The sequence below is a fragment of the Pyrgilauda ruficollis genome, unplaced genomic scaffold (assembly GCF_017590135.1).
Source record: "Pyrgilauda ruficollis isolate IOZ18807 unplaced genomic scaffold, ASM1759013v1 scaffold79, whole genome shotgun sequence".
Classification (NCBI taxonomy): Eukaryota; Metazoa; Chordata; class Aves; order Passeriformes; family Passeridae; genus Pyrgilauda; species Pyrgilauda ruficollis.
The window spans coordinates 2086968-2110561 of NW_024529821.1; the positions used below are offsets into that span (position 1 = coordinate 2086968).

Below are 23594 nucleotides of genomic sequence, written 5' to 3' on the forward strand. Positions count from 1 at the left end.
CTAAGGTTTATGGTGTCCCTCCTGCGTGTGGAAGGGCTGAGGCACAGGGTGCAGCCCAAATGGCTGTTTCCTAAAGCAGTGCCTTCCTAAGAGCACAGAAAGATCTTAGGGTGGGATGAGGTTGGTTGTTTTTACCCCTGGAGGAAATCAGCTGAAACCTGCAATGTGGAAAAGCATCTGCTGCCTGCCTCACCACCAAATACGTCTCACATTAAGCATAGGGAGATGTCTGCTCTGCACACTTGTTAAGCTCTCAGCACAGGCAAGCATTGTCATCCTTTGATTTTTCATAGAAAAGGAGCCAACTCTGTTGTCTCTCTCACTTTTCTTTGAGTTTATTATTTTAACGATTCCCTCAGGTTATATCTACACCTTGCACATGTGGCAGCTCTGCTCAGAGGTGGGCCCTGCTCTGGCCTTTCTTTATTCCCACCATCTCCATGCTCCTTCTGACTGTCTCCTGCCTTTTTGCTTGGTGTGGATTTTGCAGGAAGCATTTCCTCAGAGCTCCTGTTTCTGCCCTCTTTGGCACGTTCCTGTGATTTCCATGCTGGTGTGCTGGGATGCTGCTCTGCTTTCCCAGCCCCACTCCTTCTTGTGCTGTGCATGCTGCCTGTTCCAGCTGTGGGTTTCTATATTTGAGGAGGAATATTCTGGCCATCTCTTCTTTTAAATTTCTGAGCCCATTGTACCCTGAGTGAAGAATTCCCCTGTCTTCCAGAAGAGAACATATAATTTGGTTGCTTTTGTGCTGTGTATAAAAGCTTACAAGTTTCCTGCTCCTGGTGTTTCTCTTTAATCCAACATTTTTCAAAGTTTGATCTATGAATGCAGTATCTTTAAAATCTATGTGGCATACTACAATAACCTGCTTACTCTTCTCCATTTAACTTTTGAGCAGACCTCCTACCTCTGATATAGACATATTAAATAAAAAATGTGGCTTTTATTCATCTCCCCTTTCAGGCTCCCTTTGCCTTCTTGAAAAGCTGAAATTTTTGCTTGAATCCTTTTCAACTGTTACAAGTATTTCGGGGAGGTTGAGGTAGATTTTATAGCTACTCTCTTCCACATTCCATACCCGTTTTTCTCACCTGTTGCCATGTTTTGTGATTAAAGCCTCACCTTTTGCCCCCTGCTGCATTGTGGTCTCTAGGAAGGACTTTGCAATGTGATTTGGACAAGTCACTAATATAATGTAGGGAAAGATTTCTCCCAGTTTGAAAGGGAAAGTTGTAGGGAAAGGTTTCTCTCCATTTGCAGCTGCTGAAATAACAGCTGCTCTAAACCCAAACCCCCTTTCTGCTGGAGCCTTCTGCCATTTGCAATCCCAGCCCTTTTCAGATGGAGCTGCAAACCTCAGCCTCTTCCTGCAGCTCTGTGCCCAGGGATGTGCTGAGCCTGGCCGTGCCCCTGGCTCCTGGGGCTGAATATTCACATGTGACAGAATGGGGCCAGGGCTGCAGGTGGCCCTCTGCCAGCACACTCAAAGTAGCCTGGGAGAAGCTTCACTTCTTCTCCAAGGAAGATGCTGTCCAGGCCAGCTCCGTCCTCCCAGCCAGACACACACAGGGGGGTTCTGGTGCTCATCCGTCTGCTGCATGGCAAAGGCTGGTGGCCACACATCTTCCCCTTGGAGACATTTGGCTTCACTAGCCCTGCAGTAAATCAGGGCCAAATCTGCTGCCAGAGGTCAGTGGGGGATGCACCCTGCCACCGTGGAAACAGGAAATGGTAAGAGGCAAAATGTTTTTTAGAGCTCAGTTGGCCATTGAGAAAGTGAAGAGTTATTTGTTATTCTTATCTAACAGTGAGATTTTGCTTCCTGTGTTATTGTAGGTAATGCAGAAGTCATCTTCCTTTGTGAACCTCATTTATGCATGATCTTTTCTCAGTTCACAGCTTCCCCTTCACACTCCAATGTATAAAGGTTCTCCAGTCACATCTGACTCTGAAGTATTTGAAAAGAAGAGATGCCAGAGATGTGGGCTGGGGGGGTGGGGGGCAAGGATAAATCCCATTTAGAGCTGTGGGGTTTGGGGATTTGCAGTCAGTGCCTTGTCTATGCACAAACAGATGGAAGGATGAACTCCAGAAGAGGCAGAGAGCACAGTGCCTGTGAACAGTCTCATGGGCATTGATGGGCACATGGAGGGGCAGAGCCTGAGCTGGGACAGCACATCTCAGGGTGCTGGCATCCAGGGAGTAGATGGTGTGCACCCTGAAGGACAGGCCACTCCTCCACTGGGTTTGCTGCCTTTGCAGGTGAAAGGACACCCTGAAGGATATCCTTGGAGACTGGAGTAATCAGGCTTGGTCTGAGCTTTTATTTCATTCAGTGTTGAGAAACATCTATTTGATCATCTCTGGCATGGGGAAATTCTAAGCAAATAGATTTGGTGACACTTAGAATTCTTAGAAGAAGTGATAAAGGGCACAGGAGAGGGGAGGGCTGTGTTCCCTGTGTTCTGAGCTGGGCAGGCTGCAAGGGCAGATGCTCTGCACCCTTCTTTAATTAGACAGTTAATCACAGCACTACCTTTGGAGGGCAAGCCTTGCCCCTGGTGGCCCTGTGCTCCTGCAGAGATCCTGGGAGGATTGGAGGGGAGCCTTCGTTCACTGAGCACTGCAAGTGTTCTGACATTTCCTGCAGCACATGGATCCACATCACTGCTTGCCTCCCTCCACCTTGTGGGCTCAGCAGCCACCTGCCTGGCAGGAGATAAATCATCCTTGGAATGGCAGCCCCCAGATCGGGGTGAATCGCTGAGCAGATCTTGAAGGCCCCACAGCCATGGGGTGAGGGCTGACATGAAATCCGTGCCACCCTTTCCTTTGCCTTGGGGCTGTCTCCACACAAGTCCCTGGGGAAGGCTGTGCTGCCTTTGTCCTCACGAGCAGGAGGAGTGGACTTGGCCTGAAGCTTGGGTACCTCCTCATGTGCTGTACAGCTGTGGAAACAAAGGAGAGCAGGAGCTCAGAGGATGCTGAGCTCCTGAGCTGGGCATGAAGAGCTGGCCATGAAGGGCTCGCAGCACTGCCTGAGCCTGGAGAGTCACTGCTTCCCACAGAGAGGGGCCTGGCTGTGCCACGGACAGAAACTGTGACAGAGATTCTGCCCACGCCTGCAAAAGATGGAAGTGGGACTTCCTGAGGCTGAGATAGGCTAAGAGGAAGCAGGGAAGCCAGTCTGGCAGGGAAAGCATGGGCAAGAGGCTGCATGGGGCAGGGGAGGCATTGCTCAGGAGCCTGCAGCTCCAGAAAGCCATGATCACAGCCAGGCAGGCATAAAAATAACATGTGGAAAGGTTATGTGGCACGGAGACAGGATCAAGTCACAAGAGTTCAGAATCTAATGGGAGCAAAAACACCCAAGTGTTGGAGATATGAGAAAGGCACCTTGCAAGACAGCGTGTGTCTCCGTCTCTCTGGGTGCCTCCCAGTGAACCCAAGTGTTTCTCATTAGAAGGGGGAAATATGGGAAAAGAAAGAGGAGAAGGCTGCTGTAATACCTATAGGAACAAGGTGCTAAATGCATGAAAGACAAAATCATTGTGGCATTAAAAATAAAATATATCAGGAAAGCATGGGCCATGCAGGCAGCATTTAAAACTTGTGAAAGAAAATAGTTATAACAACTGTGAAAAAATATGATTCTGCACACCCAAATGATGGTAGAGGAGTAGGGTTATTGTTGGCACTATAAAAAATCAAAGTAACTGGGGTCAGTCTTGCAGAAAGCAGTGGGTGAGACAGAGACTGTTTTAAGAACAGGCTGAAGTTCTTCTGATACACCATTTGTGCTTCAGCAGCTGGAAAGGGAAACAGGGTAGGAACTGAGCAGGGAATGGAAAATGTTTGCCATTTTCCTCAACTTTAGAAAGTTCCCTCTTAATTTTGTGAGGAGGGAAAGCAGTGAAATTACAGTGAAAGCAGCAGCAATCACCCAGACACGTGCAGGGTGGGAGATTTCTGTATTCTTCATCAGGCTGGGAAGGAGGTGACAGTTTTAAGTCAGTGCCAAGAGGAGACTGGTTTGTTTTTTTTTATTTTCCACACTGCATTTAAACCTCCTGCATCAGTCCATCCCTGCTGTGTCTGAGGAGGTGCATCCATTCTGTGTGGCAGCTGCTGAGGAGCACACAGGGCACATCCTCACCCTGCCACGGGTCTGGCAGAGCTGAGCTGGCAGAGTGAGGGCACAGGAGCAGAGGGGTGGTGCTTCCAAGCCAGCTGTGCTGTGCAGGCAGGCAGCTGTGCTGTGCAGCAGGGCAGCCAGGAGCACCCAGGGTGTGCTCTGAGCACAACCCTCCGTGCCCAGGGACAGCCAGGGGTGTGGGCTGGAGACCTCTTTGTATCAGGCACTTTGAACAGGTACCCACTAAGGCAGGAGGATTGTACCTAAGCTCCTTGAGTATTCTGAGAGGTGTTAGGGTGGTTCTGTGAGGATGCTTGGGAGGCACCACCACATCCTCACTTAAACACCTCTAAAGCAAACCAGAGCAAATGGCACAGGCAGGGTGGCCTTAGGAGGAAGGAGTGCTGCCTCTCAAATGCTTTGCTTGTGACTGTAGTCTTGCAGTTAAATATAGCAGTCAGTGTAAATCACTGTCTGAAATTCCTGCACATGCCTTATCAACCGGTGACATCTTTGTTTGCCCTGACTCCTTATTTATCTGAAATGTCAAGGTCAGAGAAGAATCCTGCATGTTTTCCTTCGGCAGTATAAAATCACTCCTCTCCTGCCTCAGCTGCATGCTTCCCAGTGAGTTGTAGGTCCCCAGTGTAATTCTGCTGCTTTCTGGGGTACTGTGCTGTACCCTAAGTGCTCTGGTGCTAGTGGGCGCCCTGCAGGGCAGGGCTTGCCATCGGCAACGTTCCCCCTGCAGCCAGAGCTCTCCTCTGACCCTTAAATCCTGTACCAGCACAGGGAGCAGTCCTTCCTGGTGCCCAGAAGCACAAAGGGTGTGGCAGCACCAGGGCACAGGTAGCCTGGCCAGCAGAGCCTGCGCTTTGCAGGACAGTAGGAAGAGGGAAGGGGTTTTTGGATCCTGGCCCACAGGTGTAACCTGTATAACCTAGAGTCCAAATATTTTATTTCGGTTACTTTGATGCCTAGAGAGGCTGCCTGTAACAAAGGCTAGACAGTGTTAAAGGAATCAAGTAGGGATTTATTAAAAGGCCTTCAAAGGATACACCTTGGGCAGTACAAGAACCTGGCTGTGGCTACACCCAGATGGACCCTGGGTCACGAGTTTTCACCCTTTTATGTTTTGGATCATTTCCATATTGGGGTTAATTGTCCAATTACATCTCCACATTATGCAGTCCCATCCCTCCAGTTTGCTCTCCTCAATTCCCTGTTGTTTGCACTTTTGGGCCCAAAGCTGTGACAGTGTCCTTGGTTCTGGGGCTGGAAAAGGATTGTTTTGTGTGACTGAGCTGCGAGGAGAACTTGCCAATACTTTAGATGAAGTTCAGAGTTATATACTAATGCAGTACAGAGTCTGGAAAATACGAAAGCTCAAACTTAAGGCATCAACTTTGACAAGTTACACTGCTGAAGTAAGTTTCACAAGGAAGTGCTCTGTCCTGCACCATGTGCATGGCATGAGTGGAGCCACACTTCCGACAGCAGGGCTAAGAATCTATCTGGTTATGCTGCTTTTTGTTTTGGTTTTGCACATTGTGAAAAACAGAGTTCACTCCTTAGAATTTTTAGAAGCTTAATAATAGGATAAAAAAAGGACAATATTTCCAGCACTGGGGTGCTTTTGACAAAGGGCCAAAGAGCACAGCAGAAAACTTAAAATCATGTTCTCTGTATACAGTTACATTGCTGGAGTGACATGCATATTCATTAGCTTATACATTATTTAAACATTCCTCAGAGCTTTTGATGTCGCTAGGACTCCTTATGTTTAGGTTTCCCATCCTGACTCATCTGTATGACATCCTGAGATCAAGTCAATATATTTTATTCCTTCCTGTGATTCCATCCCCATTGTTTCACACTTTTCTGATAAGAAGAGAAGCTTAATAATAGGATAAAAAAAGGACAATATTTCCAGCACTGGGGTGCTTTTGACAAAGGGCCAAAGAGCACAGCAGAAAACTTAAAATCATGTTCTCTGTATACAGTTACATTGCTGGAGTGACATGCATATTCATTAGCTTATACATTATTTAAACATTCCTCAGAGCTTTTGATGTCGCTAGGACTCCTTATGTTTAGGTTTCCCATCCTGACTCATCTGTATGACATCCTGAGATCAAGTCAATATATTTTATTCCTTCCTGTGATTCCATCCCCATTGTTTCACACTTTTCTGATAAGAAGAGGTAACGAGCTCTTCTCTGAGTCTTCTCTAGTGCTCTGTCTTGTGTACTGTTATCACCTGGAGAGGTCAGTCCATGGCTGGCTTTACACTGTTCTCTTGGTTACACAACAGCCTTTTCACACCTTATGTTTTGCTCAGGTCTATAGTAAATTCACTCATCACACCGCTATAAGTGATACATAGATATCATATTAATTACACTACTATTTCTATGAGCAACACAGGGCATACTTAAGATGATGGATTATATTATATTAACAAGCAGCTAAAAAAAGTTATAATTTGTACCACATGTAAATGTATTGTATTTGTGGGGTTACCAGACAAAGGAAGGAATGATGAATCTGACTCCATGTTCTGAGAAGGCTAATTTATTATTTTATGATCTATATCATATTAAAGAATACTCAACTAAACTATACTAAATATTCCAGAAAGGATACTTACAGAAGGCTAAGAAGATACTAATGAATCTCATGACTCTCTCCAGAGTCCGACACAGCTTGGCCCCAACTGGCCATTAAGTCAAAACAATTCACATGAAACCAATCAAACAATCACCTGTTGGATAAACAATCTTCAAACACATTCCAAAGCAGCAAAACACAGGAGATGCAAATGAGATAATTATTGTTTTCATTTTCTCTAAGGCTTCTCAGCTTCCCAGAAGAAAAATCCTGGGCAAAGGGATTTTTCCAGAAAATACGACTACCACATAAATACTTATGATCAATAACAACATGCAAAAGCAAACAAATAAATTCAAAAGCCAATATTATCTGGTCATTTTTAACAACCTTCTCTCTCCCATTTTTTGTTTTTAATGAGAAACCAGAAGTCACCTATACTAGTGCTGTAGGATGAGTCCACCAGAAGCATGGTGAAGAACAGCAATTTCTCTAAAAAAAACATGCATGCTGTGAATTTCAAAGACAGAAAACTTTAATTATCCTTGTCATACAAGTGACAGTGGCCATGGAGTGGTCTGACACACAGGAGTCATGTGGTGGCCAGGCACTGGAGCAGTGGCAGACTTTTCCCCTGAGAGTATTTTGGAAATCATCCCCCAAAAAGAGGATGACCCCAGAGAGTGAGAGACCAGAGCCTGTGGAAGCTCTTCACTTAAGTGCAAAGTCAGGCAGATTTGGATTGACTTTGCAGAGAAGCAATAATATCTTGATATTAAATTATAATAATCGACTAGCTTTCCTGACAACCAACCTCCACGGTGTGCTTCTAGTAGAAGAAATTCTAGATATTTTATTAAATCATGAAGCTGTGGGGCTCAGGGTGAGCATGGTCCCAGTCCCCAGTTTGTCACATCAGGGCTCATATGGAGTAAATTTTGCTGTGACGCTACCAATGCAGCCAAGCATTGTCACACGCATTGTCATTCCTGGAAAGTGCTTTTTCAGGCACTGCTGAAGTAGGTGCTGTGTGAGCTCTTTTTAGCCCTATTTTGGACACAGTTTAAAAAGTCAGCACACCAGATAGCTGCATCCTGTTGGATACCTTGCCTCCCCTATTGTCTTTTCTCAAACAAGGATTCAAAGCATGGGCACAGGACATGCTGTAATCAGCATTTACGGCACCCTTACAATAACTTCCTCTTGCACTTCTTGAGGAAACCAACATCAAGACTGAACATGAAATACTTTTATTTGTTGATCTTAAAATTCCCTGAATAGCAGGATCCAGAATTTGGAGGAAGTACACTTGAATTTCCAATGAACTGTCACAAAATGAGAAACCAAATACCTCTCACTACTCCAGACAATTCTCTGAAAATCTTAAAAGTGCAGAATCTGCACATTGCTTTGTTAAGCAACATCTTGCTGGGACTATGGGGTGGAGCTTCTTGCCCACAGGAGTGTGGATCAAGAGGGCTTTAAAATCTGTCCCCGAACTTCCACATTTGTGACTTGAAAGTGGAGTTATTTATTTTGCATACCTCAGGATGATGGATTCAGCATCTGAAGGCGTAGAGCATATTAAGGATGCAGGTACATATATGATAATAAAACTATACCCAGGAGAACCAAGGGGAAATTGCAAACTTCTAATGTGAGTGACACATGGCAAAAATATCCTGCTGCCTTCTTGCTAGGGGTGGTGGAAAGCCTTACCCTTTCCAGCACAGGGCTACTCAACATCAGGTAGCTGATTACTGCAGGAAGAAATGTTACACTTCCATCAGTTCAAAGCACAGTTCTGATTTACAGGAAAGAAGGGGTAATGCAGAGTTTGTAGAAGCAGGCAGGAATGGTGTGTATTTGGACATGAGTTGGCTTATCACGAGTTCACTGAAAGAGAAGGTAAGGAATAATTTCTCAAATTTTGCCTAACACGTGCTTTAATTCCAGCCCTGCTGTAGTGAGTCAAACAGCTCCATCAGCCAGATGAGAGCACCCTGCAGAAGCGTGCATGGAGCCTGTGCAAGGTCCCCATTCACTGTCCCTTTGCCAGGGCCAGGCAGGAGCTGGGAGAAGTGACACCCTCTGGTGAGCACAGCCCAAAATCTCTGGCCCAACCCAAAGCACTCCCTGCACACTCTGGGATCACAGGGCGGGTATGAAAACATGGCCTGAGGACACTGCAAATGGGGGGTTCTGCTGAGGCTGCCTTTCTCTGTTCAGTGTGTGCTGAGTTTTGATGCATCTTTAAAGGTTTCTTTGACTTACTGGGCTGAGTTCAGCTCAGATAAGCTCTTAATTCTGCAGCTCCACACAAATGTACAACAGATAGGTTGTGAAACAGGGATCTGGACACGCTGTTTCTTAATTCTATCCTGGGCTTGAACATCTCTGAAGGAGAGGTTGCATCTGTCCAGGATTCTGAGGAGTTGGAGGTCCTGATGAGAACTACTTTAAAATATTTTCTTGAATTTATTTTTCCAATTAACTAACCTTTTGCTGGATGTTTTGGGTGGAGGTTTTTTCCCCAACAAATGTAAGAAAAATATTTTTTTATTAAATTCCATCATTAAAAGCACTTTGAATTGAGTGGTTTTCATGTTGGGAGTTTCTGGTTTTCATTAAAATGTTCTGTTAACACTAATGGCAGGTGCTGACCAGAGTGGCTGAATTTTTTTTCAGGGTCTGACTCTGGACTGCCTTGTAATGAAATGTTTTTTTGTGCACAGTCTAATTACTATAGACTGACAATCAAACAGGATGACTCAGCCAGCCCCAGACCAAGCTCATTGGATTTTTGAGCCATGTGGATTGTTTGCATTTCACAGGGGACAAAATTATAATATTCCTGTAAAAGCAACTTCTGGCTCAGAATATTCCTCTGGACAACAAGAGAAAGACCCTGCCCAAATTCAGGGCACTGTGACCTGTGATGGTTTACAGTAGAGAGAGGAGAGGGAGGAGAGAACAGGGGTTTGGTGTGTTACTATTTCAGGACTGTGCAGTTCACATTCATGGGGAAGGCAGTTGCCTCCTCAGTGACTCCTTTCCCCACCCCTACACCCCCCCAAAAAAAATTAAAATAAAACTGCCAAAACACAAACCCAAACACTTCAGAGACCCCCAGAGAGTAAGATACCAGAGCCTATGGAAGCTCTTCACTTAAGTGCACAGTCAGGCAGATTTGGGCTGACTTTGCAGAGAAGCAAGCTGCCACTCTCAGAGCTGGGCAAGGGAGATAATCCAGAGCTATCTAAAGTCTGGATTACCACAAAGTAAGCAAAATTTTGGGACTGTCTTCAACCAAAGTCTGAGTGGGGACAGCTGATGGCCGTGTCTTAGCAGTGACAGCTGCACTCTGCATCTGCAGAGGGAAGGGCAGCTCTTCTGCAGGCAGGAAATCTTTCAAGGATGGGCACCGGCCTCTGCTGACCCCCAGGAATGAACACTGACCATGGACTGGCTGCAGTCAACTGCTCTCTTCCTGCCAGCCTGAAAAAACAAACATCCAGGAGAAAGAAACGAGACTCTGCACAAGGGCTCCTCTTGCCCAAGAGCCTGGGCTGGGGAACTCTGTTCTTGTGCAAGGGAATTTCTCTTGCTCATCTCTTGACCTCCCAGACTGTTGGCTGAGCTCCAAGGAAGACATCCTCCTCTTCTTCCAGAGCACTGCTGGGGCTGCAGCAGCCTGACTTCCAGGAAACGAGCTAGTGAAAAATTCCCAGTGCTCCCCGTCCCCTTCTGCCTGTAAGAGCTTCACCTGGGAAATCCCAGCTCCCTCCTGCTGCCGCCTCAGTAGGTCGTGGCTCGCAGGGTAGGTGACACTGGACTTTCTTCCACAATTAGGACATTGCCTTAGATGTTCAGGCAGGAATTTAAAGTTACATTCTGAACTTAACCAGTCTACAGACTGGTCTTTGGAGGACAGCAGGTTCTGTGGCAGTATGTGGTGGGTTCAGTGCTGGCCAATCACCAGTGCACTCACCAGGATGTACTCACCCATTTCCTGCTGTGAGGTAGGACCAGGAGACAGGCAAAGCAGGCTCAAAACTTTAAAAGGGTATAAAGAAAAATTTATTAACACTAACTAAAAGAAAGAGTAATAAGAATCAGAACAAAACCTTCAGGACACTTCTCCTCCCTTACAACCTTTTCTTTCCCAATGACAATGTAAAGAAACAAAACCTAAAATTTCAGTCAGTTTACCACCTCTAGAATAGGCTTAAGTTCGCTTAGGGAAAGAAGTCCCTCTTGTAAATGTTATGGAGACTTCTCCACAAGAAACAGTTCTCTCGTGGCTCTCTTCACAAATAGCAGCTTCCTGGGGAAATCTGCAATTGTGAAATCCCTCCCATTTTCCACAAGCTTTTCCTACAGATGTGTTTATTGGCCATGTCAACTTATGGGGTAGTGTTTTAAAGATGACCTGTCCAAAGACAACGGAGGGTATAAAGAAAAATTTATTAACACTAACTAAAAGAAAGAGTAATAAGAATCAGAACAAAACCTTCAGGACACTTCTCCTCCCTTACAACCTTTTCTTTCCCAATGACAATGTAAAGAAACAAAACCTAAAATTTCAGTCAGTTTACCACCTCTAGAATAGGCTTAAGTTCGCTTAGGGAAAGAAGTCCCTCTTGTAAATGTTATGGAGACTTCTCCACAAGAAACAGTTCTCTTGTGGCTCTCTTCACAAATAGCAGCTTCCTGGGGAAATCTGCAGTTGTGAAATCCCTCCCATTTTCCACAAGCTTTTCCTACAGATGTGTTTATTGGCCATGTCAACTTATGGGGTAGTGTTTTAAAGATGACCTGTCCAAAGACAACGGTTCTCATTATCTATTTCTGAAATCATCTTCTTCCTGGGGACACAGGATTTTCATCACTTTTCTCTCCTCTGTTCAAATTTCTCATAGGGTCACAGCTACTTTAACATCTGCTTTACTTTGGCATGGAGGCATTTGCTCAATACCAATTTGAACCCATCTTCTCTCCAGGCTTTCATGTGTTAAAGGGAAACAGAGTCTGATACATAAATTACATATTTCTCCATGACTTTACAAGAGGATTTCAGCCCCAAGATCAAGGCATCTCCTCATCCCTCCCATCTGGGACTTTACTCTTTCTTCACTAACTTCAATGTCTTCATGTTGCTCCTCTACATTGTTTGCATTCTTGTTCCTTCTCTCACCCGAGGGAGGACGAAGCACTGAACGAGTCAATATCTCACCCGGGGCCTGCAGATGGTCGCCTGTTACCGCCCGGGCTCGGGGCTTGTGGCCGGAGCTGCGCCGGGGCCGATGGCGTCTCCTCTGCCCTGCCCGGTGGTTGTGGGTGAGCCCCAATGGTGGTGGAATCTTGGCCGAGCCAGCCCAGCCTGGGGTTGTTCTTGGCGCCCGGCGGACCCAGCTCGGCCCCGGGCTGGCGGCGGGGCAGGGTTGAGCAGCAGCACCATGTCAGAGATGGCAGCCATGGCCCGGCCCCGCGGCTCTCCCCTCTGCCTGCCCGGCAGCCGCTGTGTGGGGATGCCCCAGGCAGGGGCCGGTCCATGGCAGGGGCTGCCCGTCCAGCCTGGCCGAGACAGGGCCGGGCCAGCTGTGCTACCTGGTTGCCGGCCCAAAGGGAAAGAGGAAGTTCCCGTGTTTCTTATGTCTTTAACATGTGTTTTCCACAGAGGTGTGTACAGCTTGCCAGTGGCTGGAATCGTTGTATCACTTCTGTAAATGATTCGCATGCAAAACCACCACACAACAGCAAGAGCCTCAAGCTCACCCGCTGATGTTGTGTAACCTCCATGATCTGCAGAAAAGGATTTCCTTATTTTCTTTGTAGGAAGGCTAACCCCCCCCTTTTCTTTTTTTCTAACCGTAATCAAGATAATGCGAGGGGAAAAACCTCACTCATAATCTGATTCTGCTAAGCTTAAAAGTATATGAGTTCCTTTCTTGCCTAAGTAACTCTCAGTGCCATTTTATTCCCCACTTCATAGTCTCGAAGAGCTGAAGATATCAGCAATGTACATAATCATGGATGTTGGTTGCAGGAATCATTCTAGGTCTTCATTGTTGAGACTTCAGTCTTCTCTACCATGTGAAGAAAACAAAGAAAATTCTACCTGCAGTTTATTTTTAGCTTGGCTGCAACATAACAGCAAAGGGAGTGGTGTGATTTTTCTCATTGGCATGTGCATCATGATCTGGCTTCAGAGCAACCTCCTCCAGTGCCAGCGTGGGAGGAGGTGGGAGGTGAGTGAGGCTGGGTTACCTGTGTCTGTGCATTTGGTGTTCTGCCCCACTGCTGTAAAATAATAATCACAGCCCTGGGAGGTTATAAAACAGCGTACATGGGGTTGTGCTGTGCCCAGAGCACGGCATGGGGCCCTGCAGGCAGAGGAGCAATGTGGTCAGTCCCCGTGACCAAAAACCACATCTGAGAAAGCCCCAGCTGCTGTGACCTGCCACACTAGGTTTCACTCATTCTCAAATATTCCAACACCCTGCCAGGCCTTGGATTGTGCAAAGAATCCAGCCCCCTGCCAGGGCCTGGTAAATGCAGTGCCTGGGCAGAGCAAAGAGTGACTGCTGTATTTAATGTGTGCTGTGTACTTAACCTCACACCTTTCCCCCCTGCCCTGACCCTGCTGCAGTGCATAAAGGCAAACCTGGGCTGTGCTGACAGGGAGCTGAGCACAAGGGCATCCCTAGTGAGCCACATCCCAGCTCGGGGTCTGGCCCCCTCTTCCTCCTCTGACAGATGAAGGGATGATGAGCTGCTGTGCCATCCAAAACTCTGTGCTTGTGCTGGTAGAATTGGAGAGGAAACCATGGCCCACAGGCTGCTGGGATTTGTGGTGACCTGTTCATTTGCAGGCAGGATTCTAGCTCAGAGTGAGATACTGCTTTCTTCCATGGGAGGCAACTCAGTGACACAGAATTTTCCAGCCAAAAAGATGGGATCTGCCTGTTTTAGCTTGGGCTGTGTGTAGACTTGCATCTGTAACGTCTGCAACTGAGATCTGAGACAACTGAACCTTCCTAATTGTTGCCGTGTGTATGTATACACTGCGTGTGTGCCAGCATGGATTATACATCCTCCCTTCCCCTTGCTCCTGCTGCCTGGGGTGCGCTGTTTCTGCCACAGTTAAATGTGTCATATTTTTATTGAATAGCAACGTCCCAGCTGAAGAGATAAATACAACACAGGCATCATGAATCATGGGCTCTGTGGACTTGCTCAGCCCCAGGAGGCTGGAGCAGGCCAAGGGATGAAACACCGTAGGCTAGCTCTTGTTTTCTTCACTTTTGCCTGCAAAGTGCACCCATGGGAATTCAGAAAACAATACTCATCCTGCCTGTGCAAGAATCCAAGGATCCTAAATGAGCCAGGAGGAAAAGCATGTGCAGGAGACAAGAGGGCCAAGTGGCATAGTGCTCCTCTCTGCACAGCATCCCTCTGTGAGGAGGGGTCTGGCTGTCTGCTGCCTGGGGAGCCTGGCCAGGGGCTGGAGGGCACTGATCTTACCAAAAGATCCTTGGTCAGGCTGAACATGAGCCTCTAATGACACTCCCACTATGAGAAGAATAAATGAAAAATACAAACAGAAAAGCACTTGTGCCCACCATGCAAGCCTTTCCCTCTGCTCAGGGCAGGGCAGGCTTCAGGACAGAGGTCAAAAGATAAAGCCTGACTAGGGAAGGACCAGAGATGGGCAGCAAGGAAGAGTGGAGGACTTGGAAACATGACCTGTGAGGGCAGGAGAAATGAAGTGGCATTGATTAATCCAGAGGAAGGAGGACTGGGGAGACGAATTAAGCCTTTAAGTGTATGAAAGACTACCACAGGGTAAGGCAGCAAATCAGTCTCCTACTGGGGACAGGAGAAAATTACAATAATATTTTGGAAAAGATATTGAGAGAAACTTTCCAACTGTAGGATAAATAAGGACTGGAAAAGATACAGGTTGGCATATCTCCACCAACAGATGTTTTTAAGACCAGGTTAGACAAACCTCTGTCAAGAATGCATGTTTTGGCAGCAAGGAAGGACAATGTGGGGTGTTAAGATTAATTTCAGTATTTTTTTTTTTCTTAGCTGATTTCACTGTGCAGAAGCCAGAAGCTTCTGGAGAAAATTTCTGCCATTGCAGAGGGTGAAGGTATTCGTACACATCCCGAACATGGTGGGACTTCTCTGCAACTGCTCTGCCCAGCATGTGTGGTTTCCCTGCAGTTCAAGGACAGTCAGGTCAGGCAATCAGGGAGGTGGCAACTTTTTATCATAAAGCTATTAGAGCTTTAAGCAAAGAGCTAAGAAATTGAAGATGCAGCAAAATATTTTTTCATGTAAAAGCCACTCAAACCCACCTTTATGGGCCCCTCAGTAAAGGAAGGAGTCTTTAAGGAAGATTCCATTTAAAAGCCCCATAAAAGCATTATCTATTGTTCTCGACCTTCTAATATTAGCAGGCCCAGAGCATAAATATTAATCACTTCATTGAGCAGCGGCGTGCTGCTCTGTGATATTTCTAGCACTGCACAGGTAAGTGTGCCCCTTCTCTACTGATTCAGTCATGACTGGAAGTCACACACATATAGCCCAGAAAATCAGTAGTGCTGGGACACAGCAGGAGCAGCTGCCAGTGCTGGGGGTGGTACAGGAATCCCTGAGCTGGCCTGGGATGTGGCTGGGACAGGACAAGAGCGTGCTTGGACAAGAGCCACCTTTATATGCTGTTCTTCTTCTGACTCTGCCCATCTCTTTAGAGTGACAAATCAAGAGGGGTGACTATGACTCCCAGCACTTTTCCCTGAACTGCTCATTCTGCAGTGTAGGAAAAAATGACTTGGACGAAGATGCTGATGCCAGCTTTGTTCTCCAGAAAGAAGCTCTGCTGGAAGGTAGGAGTCATGAGCCTGAAAAAGCTAGCACAGCTCAGCACAGCCCTGTGGAATTTGGATGCTCTCCCTCACTCCCTCTGTGGTCTCCAGTTGCTGCTTGCCTGGGGGCATGGCAAGGTGAGTGGGTGAGGTTCACCGCCCAGAGGCTCCTGGGCTCCAGCACACTGCTTTAGGTTATCTGTCGATTTTGTAAGAGTCTCCAAAGGTAGGGGAAGGGTTGTCTCCACCATGGGTGGTCCCTGCTCAGGTACCCTCATGGTCTGAAGCCTCATTACAGCAAGAAGGGAGGGGGTGAGCAGTGTGTGTGTGTGTGTGTCTCTGTGTGTCTCTGTGTGTCTGTGTGTTGGGGAAGAGTTACAGTGGTTTGGGGATTTCTGCACTATCTAGGCAGGTGAAATTGTTAAATTATTCTTCTTTCCACAAGCAGCACAGCACAGGGGGAATCTGAGATGGAGTCAAGGGACAGTGAGAAGGGGACTTCTGCGAGAGGGGAGTGGGTAGAGGGAAGAGGCAGAAAGCAAGCCCTGTGTGTTCCTGACCTGAAGGGGGGAGCAGGGGGCTTTTGTGCAGCTCTTTGCACTGCCAGCAGGTACCTACCTCCACACGGTTTAAGTACAAAAGAACTGAGTGAAGGATCTCAGCCCAGGCTAAGACCTTTCTGAGCAAATATCCACATAAACCTACCCCAATTAGTGGTAAGTGTGGGCTGGCCAGCTGCCCATCTCACTTATGTCCCTACTCAAGAGAGCCACAGGAACTTGTCTGCCTTCGGGTTCAGCACATATGTAAGGCTTAACTAGCTTTTAAAGGCCAGGAAGAGCCCTAAACCACTTTGCCTGTCCAGGAAAGTGTCTGCCTGCTGTGAACCCCCAGCTTCAGTGCTCACGCTCCAAGAGCGGTACTCTCAGCCAAGGGTTCTGAAGGGCACAGGGTGTGTAAACCCACCCGAGACCCGAGTCCTGCACCTTGTCCAGGCAAGCAGGCTCTGCCTCCCTGATTCTCCCCGGCAGTGCATCAAACTGCTTGCAGGGAACATCCCATCCAGCCCCTCTGCAGCCAGGGAGAGGCACCAGGAGACATGAAAGCCACAATTCTCCCCTGTCAGCTCTCCCTCCAGCACCTGGCTCAGACTGGTGCTAGCTGTAATGGGAGTACCTGGGGAGTACCTAGGGGGTTGCAATGTGAACCTGAATGCTGCAACAGCTCTGGGGGCTATTTATTTTCTGTGGATTTATTTTGTAACACTTTATGTATCCTTGCAGGTGTTTCATGCTCTCTGATGCTGGAAAACCCTTGGGAAGACCTTGCTCCATCCAGTCGGAGCAGAGAGGTACATTGTGTGAGGGAACATCATCTGCAGCTAAGATGGGAGTAATGCACAGTGAAATGCTGATTTTGGACACAAACTTGTAGGATATAACCCCACACCAGATGCTGACTTCTTTCAAGTTAGAAAAACATGGATGAACCCCAGAAACAGTTTGCTTGCTCTTTCCAGTTAGCATTGGAAGCACAGCAGCCAGGATAGGCACAGTGGTACCGTGTCCTGCAGCCCCAGTGGGGACTGGCACTGATTCATGCAGGGCATTTGTTCTAGCTTGCATGGCTCAGAGTCTGAGCTTTTATGATCACAATAATCAGGTTGCCTTGCCTGGACCCTGATTAGTACATAGCTTGGCAAAACGTATTGCACACACTAATCCCTGCTTGTGCTTGACAGAGAAGAGGCCAAAAGTAGTTTAAGGCAGTAGCCAGCTGCAGGCAGGCAGTAGCCATGTGCCCCACTTTCCATGCTTTGGGCATCCCTGGAGGTGCAGGGGGTGCCCTGAAGGAACCATGGCCCGGAGGGCTCTCCCTCCCCAGCACTGAAATAGGTGCTGGGGGAAGCTGCCTGCGGCTCGCTAATGAACTATTGATGTATCTGCAGCGCAAATTCGAAACGAGCCCACAGCGACGGAGTTAGATGGCAGCTCTGCCAGCGCGGGGCTCTGCCGTGTCCGTAACGGGGCACGATCGTTCTTTGTGCCTTTCCACACAGAGCTCCCCCAGGCAGGCGGGCAGGGCCAGCTCTGGGGCTCCCACCGAGGCTGCTGCAGGGTGTGCGGCACTTTGTCCCGACCGAGCCAGCCCCCTCGGCTGGAGCTGGGGCTGTGCTCCGCAGCCCGCTGCCACTCGCCGCTCCCCGCGCCGAGGGAGCACCCAGGCTGGGCTCGGGGCTGTCGCTGCCGGGCAGCCGCTCCTCCTCCCCGCAGCTATGCCGTGAGGGGCGGAGGATGAGGAAGGCGAGGAGGATGCCCCATGCCCGCCGAGCAGCCGGGCTGGCGGCGGCGCCTCCCCCGCGCGGCGGCCCCCGCCTCCCCTCGCCTCAGCGCCTTAAATGCCTCGGCCGCGGCGGCAACAAAGGCGGGCGGCGGCTGTGAGTGAGGGGCCGGCCGAGGGTCGGCGAGGCGGGGCTGGCGGTGAGTGCCTCAGGGTCCGTGGTGAATGCGGGGCAGCGGGGCCAGGGTGGCGGTGAAGAAGCCATCGAGGGTAGGCGGTGGGCGAGGGCTGAGGCGCCGCGGGGGTCGCAGGTGCCGCGGGAGGGCGGGAAGGGCCGTGCCCCGCCCGGCCCGGCCCCGTCCCGCCGCCCCCGGGGGTCTCGGCCGTGGCGTGAGGCGGCCCCCGGGTGTGAGTGGGCTCGGGCGGGCAGCGTGGGGTGGACGAGCGCCAGCTCCGCTGCGGCGCAACTTTTGTTATTTCTTATTATTTATGTTTGTAACCCCATCAGTATAAAGTTCTGAGAGCGGCAGATGTGTATGGCGGCGCCTGCCCCGGCTGCCTGTCCCCCTGCTCCTGCTGCTCTCCCCGCTCGCCGGCGCTTTGGCAGCACACAAGTCCCCGGTGGCTGCAGAGCCCGCCCGGTGGCGGCTCCGAGGAGAGAGGATGGGCGGGGGGTGAGGCAGACCCCGGCCCCTGCCTGCCTCCGGCTTGTGCGCGCCCTTGCCTGAATTTGACAGATCCCTGCTGGCCTGGGTCAGCCGCAGGGACCCGCCAGTCCCAGTACCCGCCAGTAGCAAGGGATTTAATTTTAGAAGTAGCTGCATTCGTCTCTACTAGCGCACAGCAGGTCAGGCTGCAGAGAGGATAAATAATGTGTAGCGTGTTTTTTGTGCTGCCATGTACTAGTCTTTCAGGGCCAACCTCTGTTCCTGCGTTTATGAGCCCTGGTAAATCAGGGCAGTGGATGGGGACCAGCGGCTGAAGGAGTGGGAGCTGCTGCTGCTTTATGCTGTTTCCGTATCTGCTTGCTGCAACTGGATCTAATCACTGACAGTGTCAAAACAGAAATATCTGCAGGGGGAAAGGTGCCATGGCAGAGCAGCTGGATGTAGCAGGAGATTTTCTTGGCTGTGAGTGAGTGAGAAACCAGAGCTGCCTATTAATGTGTGAGGAATGAGTCTAACTCTCTCTGTGTGACTCCTCCTTTAGTGGCACACTCACAGGACTGCACTTGCCTAAAGACTGGTAGCTAACCTGGAATACTTTTTCTGAGCTGGGATAACTTTAAATAGATGGGAGTGCTGTGATACAAGGCTGCATCATCCTCCTGCTCTCAGAGGAGAGTCAGTGGAAGGAGACCCCAGCAGAATGGGGTAAGTGTGCATAAGGTGTGTCTCTGAGGGGGAGAGGGACAGCTTTCTGTCCTCAGCTTTTGCTGCAAAACCTTGGTAGAGCATCTTGGAAAGTCCTCCTCATCTCTGGTAGCTAGGACAAAATACAAACACTCATCCCTTGTGTTTCATCACAGTGTCCGGGATGGTTTAGGTGGAGCTCCAAATGCCTGAGGAGCTCATATAGATATGAGTGATGCTAAATCTTCCCCACGAGGAAGAATATTAGCAGGAAAAATCTTCCCCAAAAGGCCCCTGGGACAGAGGCCAAGAGTCTAATGAGGCAGACTTTTCCTGTTAGCTGCAGTTCTTGCAGGAGAGTGAGGGCCTGGGGGGTTGGGGTGAACCCATGTGGGGATCTCAGAGGGCAAGCAGCCTATCCCCAGGTCTACTTTGGGCAGCTGATCATCTCACCTGGGCATAAACCACTGCTCTGGAGGTGATGCAGCTGCTGAGTCGAGACAAATCATCTGTTTTCTTCTGGTTCAGCAAATAAATTGGTTTGGTGATGGTGCTGCAGGGATGAACAGCTCTGTAGTGCCAAGGTGTGTGCCCTGTTGGTGTTGGGGACAGGACAGCTGTGCAAGGCTGCAGCTTGGCTCCAGGTAAATCTGTCCTCTGCTTTTCTTTCATTCAATGGTTGCTTTTCTTAGGTAAGCTAAATACAGTAGAAGGAGCTGTGTTTTGTGGGTGTAGTGGGAACATTGTGGGGTCCTCTGCCAAAATGTATGCCTCTGGCAAAAGTGGTGCATGGCCTGAAGATGGAGATGCTCACATAAGTGAGCTGCCCCATTATCACTGGAACAGCAGTGCTCCGCTGGACATGTATGTGTCTCCTGCTGGCAGCAAATGTGAGGTTAGGTTTCAGAAAAGAGGGATATCTGACCATATCTACTTAATTCCTGGACACAAAAATATTTGCTGATGTGGCTTTGAGCAGGCTGCCACTCTGGTGACTGCTGTTTGTGTGCTCTGTGACTTGGTTAAAACCAAAGAGTGGAAATGCAGGTGTATCGTTGTTCCTGGAGACCTAGTTTTCTAGGGACAAAATAGGTGAGTACTTAAACCTTGTTTTGCAGTGACTGCTGGCAGAGTCATCTCCTGCAGGAGCTGGAAATACATGAGAGGAGTTAGAGGTGCCAGTATGGGGTGGGCAGGGGTGGTGTAACAAAGGGCAGAGCAGATGCAGCCAGTAGTGTTCTGTCTTAACTGTCCTTGAGACAGTGCTGCAGAGGAGCTAATTGCTGTACATTCAGAGGTTCATGTCCCTGTGGCTCTGTCAGAGGACAGGCAGGTACTGAAGGGGGTACTGCACCCAGGGGTGTGTCCCCAACACCCACACAGACACCTCAACCACAGCACAGTCCCACCCAGCTCCTGTCCTGCTCTGGGCTGGGGGAACCAGCCAGGGATGGTAACGGGCCAGGTTGTGTTGCCCTTTGCTCTCAGGCTGGCTGGTATGGAGGACATGATTGAACTCAAGTTCTTTGACTGCCAGGGCTTCTCCTCACACCCTTAACCTGTTGTACTGGCAGTTTTTGGAAGGGCAGAAGTGCTGCTGCAGTCAATATCCTCGTCCCTTTCCACAGGAGAGGTTCAGTGATGTGCACAGCCACCGGTGGAAATGTCATTTTCCTGTGCTCTAGTCAACATTCGTAAAGATCACTGTAATAGGTCTGACAGAATTGTTTTGATGATCTTTTTCAAAGTATCCAGACCTTTTCCGTAGCCCTCAGATTTTGGAAGCGGGACGTAAATCACAATTCTGCACAGGATTAGCAATCAGAGAGCATTATGAATCAATCTGATACTTTGTCTTAGTCACAGCCCTTCTTAGAACGCTGACCTACATATTACAGCTTTCACTGTAACTGCTTCACCAAGGACAGGCTTTGCTTCCCAGTGTGAGGTGGCCCAGTGGCTGGACATGGTTGTGTTTGAAGAACATTCCTGGTGGCTTCAGATGTGCTTGAAGTCTGTGCTGTTTGACTGGTTAACTTGTCAATGAAGTGTGAAATACAAGTGGTTCCTTTGAATGCTCTTTTAATTATAATTGTGCTGATTAAAAAAAACTAGAAGATGAAATGAGATGCTTTCTCTATAAAGTGCTCTTAGATGTCATGCCAGTGGGGATCATTGTTATCAGATCCTCTAATCACTTGTGTGATTAAAAACCTTGGAAAAACTTACATGTTTGAGCCACTTGGTTGTAAGTAAAAATGAAGGTTTATTGCCTTTCTGAATGTGTGCTGTAGCTCAGCCTTTGGTGAGCTGTGAACCCAAAGCTTCTATAAAATATCTCCCTGTGGGTCACTGATGGCACTGAATATGAATGCACATCTGCTGGTTCCACTTGCAGATGAGTTTTCCTGCTGATTCCCAGAGCGACGAGGTGAACAATGACGATAAGGAGAGTCCAGAACTTGTCTGCAAAGCAGTGACTTGGCTGATTTAGGGCAGCACTTAAGCCCATTTCTACCTGTCATTACGATTCCAGCTCTGCAGGATAGATTCTTTGGTTTGAAGGATGCTGGGAAGCAACGAGAAATGCATGTACTGGTGTGTGTGTCCTTCCCAGAACGTACCAGTAGCATGGGCCATGCTGAAGGTCCTGCTGTGTGGAGTGTGTGTGTACAGCAGCATGTTCACAAGCAGATCTTGCGTATGGAGCATAATTTGGCTCTATGGGTGTCCAGGAGCTCTTCTGTGAAGCCAGAACAGAGGAGGTCTGCCTTGTAGTTTTTTGTCTCAGCAGGTTCCAGGAACCTTTGTCTAGCTGGGGTTTGCTGGTCCCTCTGCAGCATTTGGAAGGTCATGCATTTGCCTGGGATGCTTGGCTTGGAGTGTCTCTGAAATTAAGAGCTCTACCACCAAGTCATCCAGGGGACTTCAATGTTTGCTTGTGGTGTGTTGCTCACAAGTTCCCACAACCTCTGCTCTCAAACAGAGGTTGGTTTGGAAAGCTGCAGCACAGCATCTTGCAGTTTCTTTTTCTATAAATAGCTAATAAATAAAAAGGTCTGTTTGTGAGATTGGAAATGCTGCACATAATAGTTCACCTTCTAACAGCGCTATGCTGAAATTCAGGGAGGCCTCTGCTTTTCTACCTTTACTCCTGTGCCTGGGGATGGTCTGTCTGTACAGGCAGAAGGGAGCTCTGTGCCAGACTGTGCTAACGTTTCTCTGCACTCCGGATGCGTGTTAGCTCTGGGAACTGGCAGCTACTGAAAATGAGCTGAGCAAAGCTGCTCCTGGTACCTCAGTGCTGCTGAGGCAGTGGAGAACCCAAATGCCCCCAGCACAGGATGCCTGTCTGTCTGGCTGTGCATCCCACACTGATCCCTGGGCACTGGCAGGTGTGTTTGTCACAGTGCCCAGCTTGTGCCTGGGACTCCTGGGGCTGGTGGAAACTGGAAACAAGCTAATACTCCCTTCTTTAATATTGCATCTACTCTGCTTACGGTGGCTGCAGCAGTTTGGATTTTCAGCTGTAAAATTTTGCAGAAAAATAAGAGTTGTTGACAGCAGTGATTAATTTTTTAATATGCATTGCAGCATATACTGTACTTTGTGGTACAGTGTTTGCTGATTAGGAAATCAGAGGGGCTCCAATCAGCCTGACTGTCTTCACTGGATTTTCTGCAAATACCCTGTGTGTGCCAGCAGAGTCCCAAATGTGTGGAGAGAGTGTGATGACCCTCACTGGGATGGAATGACAACAGAAAATAGCATGGCAGTTGTGCAGCAATGACAGATTTCTAAAATGGATCTCCTGGGGACTAAAAGACATCTGTGCTCCTGGTTTTCCCCTGGTAATCTCAAGGACCTGCTTTTACCTTGAAATAACATCTAATGTAAAACATCAGAGTAATGAGTTTTTTGTTCTAAATTTGTTTGTAAGGCAGAATCTTTAGGAAAGGCTGCAAGTAGAGCTCTGTCTGAGCTGCTCTGTTTTGAAGGCACAGAGCATCCCAGAGCATCCTTAAACCAATAAATTAATAAAAAACTTCTCAGAAGATGTCTTCATGCTGTGAGCTGCATTGCCTTGCAAGACTGAAAATTTGGGTGTGATTCTTTGTTAACTAAGTTGGGTTAAAGTTTATTTATTTGGCTGGTTTTTGTTTTTATCTCCTTCCCTCACAGTTTAGTTCTTCCTAAATTCAGGATTTTACTTTGGTCCAGGGATGGATGATCACTGTGTTAATTCTTGGTTATCCCTGTGACCTGACTGTGTTCCTGCCATTCTTTGTGCTTGCAAGAGGTCCTAAAGAAATGAAAAATTTAGATGTACAA

At 48.3% G+C, this 23594-nt stretch overlaps 1 protein-coding gene across 3 annotated transcripts in view; it reads left to right on the plus strand.

Moving 5' to 3' along the window:
- The first annotated feature begins 17870 nt into the window (after nucleotides 1-17870).
- The window catches only part of ST6GAL1 (ST6 beta-galactoside alpha-2,6-sialyltransferase 1), a 43210-nt gene continuing 37486 nt past the window's right edge, over nucleotides 17871-23594 (plus strand). For 2 of the 3 annotated variants that reach the window (XM_041487072.1, XM_041487075.1), the window contains exon 1: nucleotides 17871-18110. The gene's annotated coding sequence lies outside the window, so the exon portion shown is untranslated. Of the gene's footprint in view, nucleotides 18111-18163; nucleotides 18181-23594 lie in introns of those variants that run through there. The other variant, XM_041487073.1, reaches the window with a different exon arrangement.